This window comes from Podarcis muralis, chromosome 13 (assembly GCF_964188315.1).
Source record: "Podarcis muralis chromosome 13, rPodMur119.hap1.1, whole genome shotgun sequence".
Classification (NCBI taxonomy): domain Eukaryota; kingdom Metazoa; phylum Chordata; class Lepidosauria; order Squamata; family Lacertidae; genus Podarcis; species Podarcis muralis.
Genome location: NC_135667.1, coordinates 46,646,471 through 46,658,561, shown reverse-complemented (window position 1 = coordinate 46,658,561; position 12,091 = coordinate 46,646,471).

Below are 12,091 nucleotides of genomic sequence, written 5' to 3'. Positions count from 1 at the left end.
TTCAACCCATACTGGACTAGTAGATTTCCAGCTGAGGGGAAGTGCAAGCTTACTCATTAAATTGGATGGTAGCTTGTAATTGTTGCAGTAAATCTCTTCCCCACAGATTGAGATGGATTTTTATCACACAAGGCTGGATGTATGCAATGGTTTCAGAGCTATCAGGGAGAGAAACAGGCAGCCACTGTACGCTTTTGAAAGAATTTTGGGGGCCACCCACACCCCAGACTGCAGAAGCAGACTCAAGGGGCCACGTGGGTTCCCAGCAATCACTGGAAATTACAGAAATGTCTGCGCCTGTGTCAATCAAGCCTTCCAGAACCTTTCCATTGATTTTATACTTACGAAGAAGTTTCTTTTCTCCAATCCTCTGGACCACGGCTAACAACTGTGGAGGAAAAGAAGAGAGCTCGTGCAAATTACTATCCATAATAGAAGCAGTAGGATGAGAAGGGAGCACCACCAAATGCGCCCAAGACTCACCCTTTTTTAACTGCATGGGCATATGGCTCCAAAACTGAACCATTATTGTGCCCACATAGTCAGGATCCAGAACGCCAGGAATAACCTGGATTCCTTCTTTTGCCGCAGAAAATTTGGGTAAAATTAAACCTGCGACTTTAGGAGGTAGTGGTCCTGCCAATTGGGAAGGCATGAGCACAATTTCACCAGGTAAAACAGTGTCTTTGGTTTCCTGATTAATTAAATCGATGGTGAAATCTGAAGGTGTTTCCTCAGGAAAGGCGTCAACGGTGGAAACTGACGGCAAAGAACTCTCTATTTCTCCTGGCCCGAGAGCGGGGCCAACATGGAGTTTCCCGAACTCCTGCACTGATTTGCCCAATGATAGCCTTTACCGCATTTTGGGCATTTTTTGGAAGGTTTAGCCTTATTGGCATCACCGTTCCTGTGCGCCCCACCGCCAGGTGCTCTGCATTCTTTAGCAAAATGTCCTGGGCGCTTGCAGTTGAAGCAATTGCCTGTTGGCTTGTTGCCAGCTTGGATGGCGCCGGCGAGCAAGGACATCGCATGACTCTGGCTTCCAACGTCCGCACATGCTTTTATCATATCTGCCAGGTCATATTTAACACGTTGGATGACGGACTGTAAAACTTTTTTGCAATCTGTGTTAGAATTCTCAAAAGCCAATTTTTTCATCAACTCATTCTGAGCTGTGGTGTTATCAATCTGCCGATTAACTGCTTCTTTTAATCTATCTATAAATTGATGGTAAGGCTCCGAATGTTGTTGCTTAATATTGACAAAGGAGCTCTGTGGTTGCCCTGTTACAGGGACTTTCCGAAAGGCGCGCTGTACACAGGTCGCAGTGCGACTGAAATGTGCAGGTGTCAGCATCGCCTGGGCTGTTATAGTGTCAAACAGACCAGCACCATAAAGTTCATTGGCTGTATGCTGTGGGTCAGACAGGACTGAGGCATTATGTTTAAATTCACTGTCAAAAACCACATACTGTGCCGGGGACAGAAGCATACGCATAAGATCCTTCCAATCTTGCGGTAGCATCGTATACCCATTTGCTATTCCCTCCAGCATGCCTGTCACATAAGATGATTTTAAGCCCGAATCAACAATGGCTCTTCTCAATTCTCGCATTACGGAGTAAGGAAGGGTTTCATACAGCACCTGTTGTTGCGCTGTGCCTGGGTTTACATAAGAAATGGGTAAAGCAGATGGGGTTGAACTGGAGACAGAGAAAGCTGATGGCATTTCACCAGCCCACTCAGATTCTTCCTCTAAGGAAAGGAGACCTTTTTGCCTGGCTTGAGAAAGTGCAACACGAACAGCTCCTGTGAAACAGGCAGGAGCTGAGGCAGGCAAGGGAGGGGTGGAAGGAGGGAGGGAAGAAGGAGGGGGGGAAGTGGATGTGGGCTGAGACATAGCTTCTGGAGAAGCAGGCAAAGGAGATACAGAAGGGAGGGAATGGGGGGTGTTGGAAGCAGGCTGAAGCACAGGTTTTGAAGGCAGCAGTTTGGGATAAGGAGGAGGGGGATTGTCAGCAATAGTTAGAAGTGCAGGGGCCGTGGGAGACGCCTGGGACGCCTGAGGTCCTAATTTTGCCACGGCATCTGCACAAGTCTGCCAAGTTAGCAGACAATGAATAGGAGCCCTGGGTTCTTCAAAAAGAGTTTTTCCAATCTTTTGCCAAGCCTCTACCCCCAAGGAGCCTGCCTCAGGGTACCAGGGACATTGGAATGCGATCTCACCTAGCAATTGTTCAATCTCTTTTAAAGAAATATGTACACCCACCCCTCTTTGCCTAACCAGCTGCAGTAATTCTCTAGCATGCAATTTTTGAAGCTTACTCAATTCCCCCCCCATACTCACGAAACAGCGCGCTTGAGACTTCTCCAGTCGGGTGAAGTATGAGGGCTGGCAGGCTGCTCGGCTGCGCAAGGGATCTGGCACGTCGGGGTCACCAGATGTAGGAATGAAAAATCACAGGAAACAAGAGAGGCGGGTTAACATGAGGCGTCTGGCCAGGGCGGACCCTGGGAGCCTGTTTTATTGAATATTACAAGCATTGCCACAGGTGTGCTTGTCGCTGATTGGTTGATACATACATACACAAAGAAACCTGTTGCTGATTGGTTAACGTAAGTACTAAGGCGGGAATTACATGTGAGAAATGGGGGTTACGTATGATCATTTATTATCGGTGGATTAAAGGCTGGGAATCGAAGGTAGAACTAGACAGGCATGAAGCCTCCTAATTAAATTGTAATGATGGATCATGGCATGAAACAATATAACAATCAAGTTCTGTAGATGTGGTCAGCTAGGCATGAAGAGCGGGTCATGTTGTTTTCCATGAGCTTAGGATGACTGAACAAGGAAAAGAATGTCCTGGTGTTTAGAACAGATCTGTACAGTGTGTGCAAAAGCAGGGAGAAGATTATAAACAAGACTTCCCAGAATGCAAGAGGAAAGGTGCAAGGCTTCCCCAAAATGCAGCAGTTTTGTGCAGAAGGAGAACTAGCAGTTATATGCAGAAAGAGGACTTCCCTTTACAGTACCATATCAAAAGGCAGGTTGAATTCCATCCTGACACTTTTGCAGCAGAAAATAGTGCGGTTTGGCTTGGCTTTTTCAAGTATGCATTTCACAAACCAAGTGCTTTATTTTTAACATGGCCAACATTAAAGTCAGTTTGTTCGATTTAGGATTAACCTAAATTCGTGATCAGGGACGCAGGTAGCGCTGTGGGTTAAACCACAGAGCCTAGGACTTGCTGATCAGAAGGTTGGCGGTTCGAATCCCCCCGATGGGGTGAGCTCCCGTTGCTCGGTCCCTGCTCCTGCCAACCTACCAGTTCGAAAGCATGTCAAAGTGCAAGTAGATAAATAGGTACCACTCCGGTGGGAAGGTAAACGGCGTTTCCGTGCACCAGAAGCAGCTTAGTCATGCTGGCCACATGACCTGGAAGCTGTACGCCGGCTCCCTCGGCTAGTAAAGTGAGATGAGCGCCACAACCCCAGAGTTGGCCACGACTGGACCTAATGGTCAGGAGTCCCTTTACCTTTTACGTTAAACAATGCAATAATAAATCTTAGCTATCCTTGCTTGCTACTCCCTATTCCTCACCTAGTCTTCACTTCCTGAGAGCTTCTTTTCCTTAACATGCCAGGCTCTTCCTAAAGCTTTGCCTAGGTTACTATCTGCTCCCTCTCTAACAAATTCATATTCTGCATAGCAGAAACTCAGTATTTATACAGATGTCCTGTTTCACATAAACTTGGCACACAGCAGTGCTTCCAGCACTTTGATGGCATTCCTCCCTGGTAGGATGTTGTATTCTGTTTTATTTTGGCTTCCCTGCCCATCTCCCCTGTCATTTGTTATATAGTAATCTTCATCCTCCTTACCAAGAAGTTCCTTGATGACGTTTTTGATATCAGGATTTGTATTTAAAAGAGTATAGACAACTTCCCTTCTTCCACGAGTTCACCAAGAGTAGGTCTCCTGGCTCACCACAAACCCTTTGGCATTGTTTTCTATCTGCCTGTAGTGTGGTGTTTTTAGCTTCATCTTGTCATCCATTTCCTTGAAGTCTGGTAACCCGGTGCGAATGTTTTTGTTGCTGTTGAAGCATGACCAGTTGGTAGCGTATGATGTGGCTCCATAACTGGAAAAATCCTTGTACTTTTCTGTTTCCTTTTAACTGTGGAGGAACATAGAGATGCTTTAAGGGCACTGTGTACTTTTTCTTTTTTAAAGATATTTATTAAAGTTTTCAAAATGTTACAAAAAGAAAAAAGAAAAAGAAAAAATACAAAGTAAAAACAGTTAAAAACAATTCAATCTTTCCGTATCTTATCTTTCATTTGCTGGTTCCCCAGACCTCCTCACACCTCCCTTTTTTTGTATTCCAGTTCAATTAGTTGGTTCAGCAAATCCTTTCCCTCTTTGTTTTTATCCTAATCTTTAATCTTAATATATTATAACTTTAGATTATCACCTGTTAACAATCCATTTTTGCACATTCCTTTATAACATTACTGCTAAAAACCACTTAACTTCAATCCAACATCATTCTAACATTCATTAATTTTGCAGTATTTCTGTAGATAGTCTTTAAATTTCTTCCAATCTTCTTCCACCGACTCTTCTCCCCGGTCTCGGATTCTGCCAGTCATTTCCGCCAGTTCCATATAGTCCATCACCTTCATCTGCCTAAGGGCACTGTGTACTTTTTCACACACAAATTAATTAGGAGAATTTGACATAAAGGTTTGAAATCGATAGTCTTACCTGAATTATTTTATTTAAGCACATTTGCATGCATTTGCAAGGTTGGCCTAAATTCTGCATCTTCAGAGAAAGCTCCGAAGGAGTGCTCATTCTGGTCTCTATTCTCCCCTTTGTCTACCATGATGTTCCTGTCTATGTGCCTGTACAGTTTCAAGCCTATTTTTGGCCTATTTAAGCAAGGAGCAGGGGGAAAGAAAGAAAGAAAGTGTCTGCTGATTATTCAGGGTTTTTAAGACGAAAATGGATTGTGAAGAGTTCCCAAAGGACCTCTCCAAACAGTATGGATGGGCAGCAAAATGGCAAATGCGATTCAGTGTAAACAAGTGCAGAGTGATGCATGTCAGGGCAAAAAAGATCCTTAATTTCACATAGACACTCACGGCAGTGACTGACCAGGAGCGAAACCTTGGCAGTTAATGTGTGACAGCCATTGGAAAAGGGGAATCCCCTTCTAGGGATCATTAGAAGGGGAAAATGAAAAAAGAAGTGCCGTTACAACACAAACCTCTGGTGGGCTGTATTTGGAATACAAGCTGGGAAAGGTTCAGAAAATTGTACCCAGAATTATCAAGGCAACAGAGAACTTCCCCTTTGACGGAAGACTGCATTGTTTGGGGCTTTTTAGTTCACAGAAAGGCGAGGAAGAGGCGACATGATAGAGGTGTATAAAATTGTCCGTAGCATGAAGAAAGTGAGCAGAGAGGTTCTCCCTACCCCTTCTCATAATGCTAGAATTGAAGCTGAATCACTTTGCTTTGCACAGTGCAGTGGTAAACAATGGAATTTGATCCCACAGCTGGCTTTAAACAGGATTAGGCAAATGCATGGGGACGACAGCTATCAATGGCTACTAACCACGATGACAGTGTTCTTCCACTTTCTGAGGCCGGGTGGCGCTGTGGGTTACACCACAGAGCCTAGGGCTTGCCGATCAGAAGGTCGGCAGTCGGTCCCTGCTCCTGCCAACCTGGCAGTTCGAAAGCACGTCAAAGTGCAAGTAGATCAATAGGTACCGCTCCGGCGGGAAGGTAAACGGCGTTTCCGTGCGCTGCTCTGGTTCGCCAGAAGTGGCTTAGTCATGCTGGCCACATGACCCGGAAGCTGTACGCCGGCTCCCTCGGCCAATAAAGAGAGATGAGCGCCACAACCCCAGAGTTGTCCGCAACTGGACCTAATGGTCAGGGGTCCCTTTACCTTTACCTTTACGCTTCTGAAACGCAGTTGCTACAAACTGCAAAGAGTGTTTCTGTGCCCTGTTTCTGTTTGCAGGTTTCCCAAAGGCATCTGGTTGGCCTCTGTGAGAACATGATGCTGGGATAGATGGGTCACTGGCCTGATTCAACAGGTCATTATTATTATTATTATTATTATTATTATTATTATTATTATTATTATTAACGTTTGTTCTTTTGTTTGTTGTATTATGCACCCTTCGCCAGCGGGTCTCAGGGTAGGTTGCAACAATTACATTCAGAGCGTCCAGCAGTAGGGCTGGGCGATACCTGGGTTTCTACATTGTGATATATTCCCAGCTAAACATTGTGATATGCCGATATATCACAACGTCAGAAACAAGGATGGAGCTATGTAGAGTCGTTGGCTGGCTTCACGGCTTTTCCAGCACTGTGATATTTGCGTAGCACAAACACACAAATCACTATTCACAGTACAGTGGTACCTCGGGTTAAGAACTTAATTCGTTCTGGAGGTCCGTTCTTAACCTGAAACTGTTCTTAACCTGAGGTACCACTTTAGCTAATGGGGCCTCCCACTGCCGCCGCACCGCCGGAGCACGGTTTCTGTTCTCATCCTGAAGCAAAGTTCTTAACCCGAGGTACTATTTCTGGGTTAGCGGAGTCTGTGACCTGAAGCGTCTGCAACCCAAGGTACCACTGTATACGTAAGCGCGTCTGTTAATGATTAAATGTTACCTCCCTCAAGACTTTAGGGCAGAGGGTTTCCCAAACTTGGGTCTCTGGCTGTTTTGGGACTACAATTCCCATCATCCCTGACCACTGGTCCTGCTAGCTAGGGGTGATGGGAGTTGTAGTCGAAAAACAGCCAGAGTCCCAAGTTTGGGAAGCCCTGCTTTAGGGATCAGGGTGGTTTGAATCTGCTAGTAATGAAAAGACCCGATGATGCCTTTCCCCAGTATTATTGCTGCTGCTGTTAATACATTGCACCTATATCCCTCCTAAATGGTTCTCCTTCCCGCCAACCCTGTGAGGTTGTTTCGGCTAAGAGGCAATAGATTGGGCTCCGATGCAGGTACGTTCCAGAGAAAAATAAAATTTATGTTTCCAGCTTTGATGATATTATTATTATTATTATTATTTATTTATTTATTTATTTATTTATTTATTTATTAACAACAACAAAAATAAAATAAAAAATTAAAGGTAAAGGTACCCCTGCCCGTACGGGCCAGTCTTGCCAGACTCTAGGGTTGTGCGCTCATCTCACTCTATAGGCCGGGAGCCAGCGCTGTCCGCAGACACTTTCGGGTCACGTGGCCAGCGTGCCAAGCTGCATCTGGCGAGCCAGCGCAGCACACAGAACGCCGTTTACCTTCCCGCTGGTAAGCGGTCCCTATTTATCTACTTGCACCCGGGGGTGCTTTCGAACTGCTAGGTTGGCAGGCGCTGGGACCGAACGACGGGAGCGCACCCCGCCGCGGGGATTCGAACCGCCGACCTTGCGATCGGCAAGTCCTAGGCGCTGAGGTTTTACCCACAGCGCCACCCGCGTCCCCTAAAATAAAAAATTAATATTTATTTATACATACATATATACATACATACCCTGCCAATCTGGCTGAGTTTCCCCAGCCACTCTGGGCAGCTCCCAACAGAACATTAAAAATACGATAAAACATCAAATATTAAAAACTTCCCTATACAGGGCTGCCTTCAGACGTCTTCTAAAAGTCAGATAGTTGTTTATTTCCTTGACATCTGATGGGAGGGCGTTCCACAGGGCGGGTGCCACTACCAAGAAGGCCCTCTGCCTGGTTCCCTGTAACCTCACTTCTCGCAGGGAGGGAACCACCAGAAGGCCCTTGGAGCTGGACTTCAGTGTCCGGGCTGAACGACTGGGGTGGAGACGCTCCTTCAGGTATATTGGACTGAGGCCATTTAGGGCTTTAAAGGTCAGCACCAACACTGTGAATTGTGCTTGGAAACATACTGGGAGCCAATGTAGGTCTTTCAAGACTGGTGTTATGTGGTCTTGGCGGCCGCCCCCAGTCACCAGTCTAGCTGCCGCATTCTGGATTAATTGCAGTTTCCGGGTCACCTTCAAAGGTAGCCCCACGTAGAGCGCATTGCAGTAATCCATGCGGAAGATAACAAGAGCATGCACCACTCTGGCCAGACAGTCTGCAGGCAGGTAGGGTCTCAGCCTGCGTACCAGATGGAGCTGGTAGACAGCCGCCCTGGACACAGAATTGGTTGTTGACTGCTTGGGATCGGAGGACTTTGATCTGTAGGATTTAAATTACGTTGTTCATGAGCTGCCTTTTGGCAGACCTTTGTTGGCTTTGGAAAGAGGATTAGATGAGTTTGTGGAAGATCAGGCTATCAGTGACTTGGAGACACAATGGCTGTGTTCTACCTTCACTACTGGAGGCAAGGCTGCCTTGGGGTAGCGGTTGCAGGGGAGCTCGAGTGCACTTGGGTTCTGTTTGGAGGCATCTGGCTGGCCTCTGGGAGAACTGGACCAGTTGGGCCCTTTGGTCTGATGCATCGGGAAAAGCAGTAGGCTGCTGCCATGGTGGAGCTGAGCCACCTTCAGTTGAGTCACTGCTGCACATGGCAACAGGAGAAGGGATGGAGGCAACGTAGGAGGGCTTTTGTTGTAAACAAAAATCGCCCTTTCCCCTTATGGGGTATCCAAGAGCCCATATAGAGTCCTTACATAGGTTCCCTATTGGTAGGAGAAGATAACAGATGCCAACCAGAGAATATTGAGAAGCAATGCAGCTAGTAAGCTTGATCTTTATGGATCTGTTGCAACAGGGTGCTCCCCTCACCCGCAGGAGAGGAGGAGGAACCCAGATCAATGGCGTGCAAGGCCTTATAAAGACTTTTGAAATTGCCACCCTGTAGATCAAGACCACCCCCCAGAAACGTCATACATACATCACAGAAGGGGTGTAACCTAAGACCACCCCTCAGATACATCATACCTACATCACAAAAAAGGTGGTCTAAAACAGAAATTTGAATGTTGTTTTTCTCCTGTCACTGTTTATCTCCTGTCTGGCAGGTTACTTGAGTGGATTGCCTGGGGAGCCTGGCCAATCTTTTGTAATGATAAATACTTAGTTCCTGGGCCAGGTGACAGGCTCATATCCTATTCATATCTTAAATGTGCCCTTAAGACAGGATTTGTGAGGAAAGAGACAATGGGGAGGTTTCCCACTTTGACCTTGCAGAGAAAACATTTACTCAATTTAGGAATCAAAATGGTTCCAGGTTGGTCTTCCTGTGCTGATCTATGTATGTGCTTGGTTGGTACGCTTATGAACATTACCATATATCTAAGACCATAAAATTCCTATCACAATATTGAACCCGTTCCCCATGTCCCGCAATGCAGCAATGCAGGGGAGTGGCGCAACCTCAATGCACCATCTGCTGCTGCGGGAAAGAAACCCCTGCAAACTGTTCCATAGTATCTGAACCAAGAACCAAGAAAGAAAAGGCAGGTTCATATTACAGGTGTACAAGAAAATGACTATTAGCAAGGAGAGAGAGGCTTAACTGTACTAGCCAAAGGCCATGACCAAACCATACAGACACTATCAAAGGAAGAGAGAGAGAGAGAGAGCGCTATATAAAATCTGTATTTGGCAGGGGAAATGGCGCTTCAGAAGGAAATCTGTAAACTCCAACATTTTAGCTATTTTTTCCTTCAATTTTTTTTATTACCGTATTTCCCCCCATAGGACGCACTTTTTCCCCTCCAAAAATGAAGGGGAAATCTTTGTGCGTCCTATGGGGCGAATGCAGGCTTTTGCTGAAGCTTGGAGAGTGAGAGGAGTCGGTGTGCACCGACCCCTCTCGCTCTCCAGGCTTCAGGAAGCTATCAGCAAGCCTGGGGAGCCCGCGGGAGTTCCCACAGGGCTCCCTAGGCTGTGGATAGCAGCCTGCTGTCCGGCGCGCGGGCGCCCTGAAGCAGAGCGCCCCGCGCACCGGGCAGACACCCGCAGCCTGGGGAGCCCTGCGGGAGTTCCCGCAGGGCTTCCTAGGCTGCGGATAGCAGCCTGCTGCGCGGGGCGCGCTGAAGCAGAGCGCCCAGCACTTCGGGCAGACATCGGCCAGCCTCACAAGCTCGGGGGACAGCGGGGAGGCACAGCCCCGCCATCCCGCTGTTCCCTGACCTGGTTTGGTTTCCCTTGACCTGGTTTTGGGGGGGAGGGAATAAAAAAAAACATTTTTCCTTTATTTCCCCCACAAAAAACTAGGTGCGTCCTACGGGACGGAGCGTCCTATGGGACGAAAAATACGGTAATTTCCACAAAATTATAAACGAACAAAACACACAAGCAAACATAAATCATAACCTTATTAAAATTACACTTATTAACATTGTTAAGTGACTTCCTCGCTTCCCCTTGGTTGAATTTCCATGCATATCCTTATAACAGCTTTCCAAATCCTAATTCTTATATACTTAATTTAGTCCATTAACATCCTTATATCTTTTCAATTCAAAATGGTACATGTTAAACATCACTTAACTTATATAAATTCCTAAGCCAATCTGTTACCTGCAAGCTGTTTCCAATTAGTTTAACTTAACAAATTTAGCTAAATAATCGTTGAATTTTGTCCATTCTTCCTGATACTCCTCCTCCTTCTGGTCACGGACTCTTCCAGTTAGATCAGCCAGTTCCGAAAAATCCATCATCTTCATCTGCCATTCTTCCACCGTTGGTAATTATTGGGTTTTCCACTTTTTAGCTAATAAAATTCAAGCAGCAGTTGTAGCATACAAAATTAATTTAACATCTTTCTTGGGCAATTCCAAACCTCTGGTTTCTTTATAAATGTATATTTCAACATTTTTTTCAGTTCATTATAAATCTTTTCCCAGAAGTCTTTCACCTTGGGGCAGGTCCACCACATGTGATAAAAAGTTCCTTCCTTTTCGTTACATCATTTTAGCTATTTCTTAACCAGTTTTCCCAGCATGTATGAGCCAGCGAATAAAGCTCCCCAGAGACATTCCCCGTGCCAAATTTCGGACAGTTGGGGAGAATCATTTCTGATTTTCAAAAGAACATAATGTTCAAGATTTATAATAGGGCTCTTTTTACATACTCCATCTTAAGTATAGAGGCGTTCCCATGCCTGTATAATTTTAATTTGAAGAACCTAAGCCCTTAAGGCTCTTACACTTTAAAGAAATTCAATCCATGGAAATACATGCAAAACTTTGAAATTTGTGTGCCTTATTTTTGATGTATAGGGCTTAGCATAGCTCGGTACATTTTGTGGTAACTTTGGGAGAATGTCAGCATTCAGCTACCTTTGCATAAGCCTCAAAACCAAAAACGGTAGGTGAGGGGAAGAGATTATGAGTGTGGATTAATGCGATAAGCCATATGAACACCCCAAGCATAAAAGATTGAGCCTTTGATGAATTACGTGAAGAACTGGCTAACAAAGTAAAATACTTTTCTGGAGCCAGCACCCTAAGAGGCGGAACAGACTTGCGCTCATTTTTGCATTATACTACTAATGAAAAAACAGCATCCTACAGTAAACATTAAGTTCCTTTATATATGTTTTATACCTTTTTGCCCTGGTAGCTCACATTTTCTGTGTGCAAAAGAAGTCAGAAGAAGCTCATTTCTGAGCACAATTCAAAGTGTTGGTGCTGACTTTGAAGCCCTAATCGGCCTCGGTCCAGTATATCTGAAAGAGCGTCTCCACCCCCATCGTTCAGCCTGGACACGGAGGTCCAGCTCCGAGGGCCTTCTGGCAGTTCCTTCACTGTGAGAAGTGAGGTTACAGGGAAGCAGGCAGAGGGCCTTCTCGGTGGTGGCACCTGGCCTGTGGAACGCCCTCCCGCCAGATGTCAAGGAAATAAGCAACTCCCTGCCTTTTAGAAGATATCTGAAGGCAGCCCTGTTTAGGGAAGTTTTCAATGTTTGATGTTTTATCGTGTTTTTAATATTCTGTTGGGAGCCGACCAGAGTGGCTGAAGAAACCCAACCAGATGGGCACGGAATAAATAATAAATTTATTATTATTATTATTATTAAAATAAATAATTTAGCATGTTGTAGTGGAGGGAGCAGTGATGGCCCTCC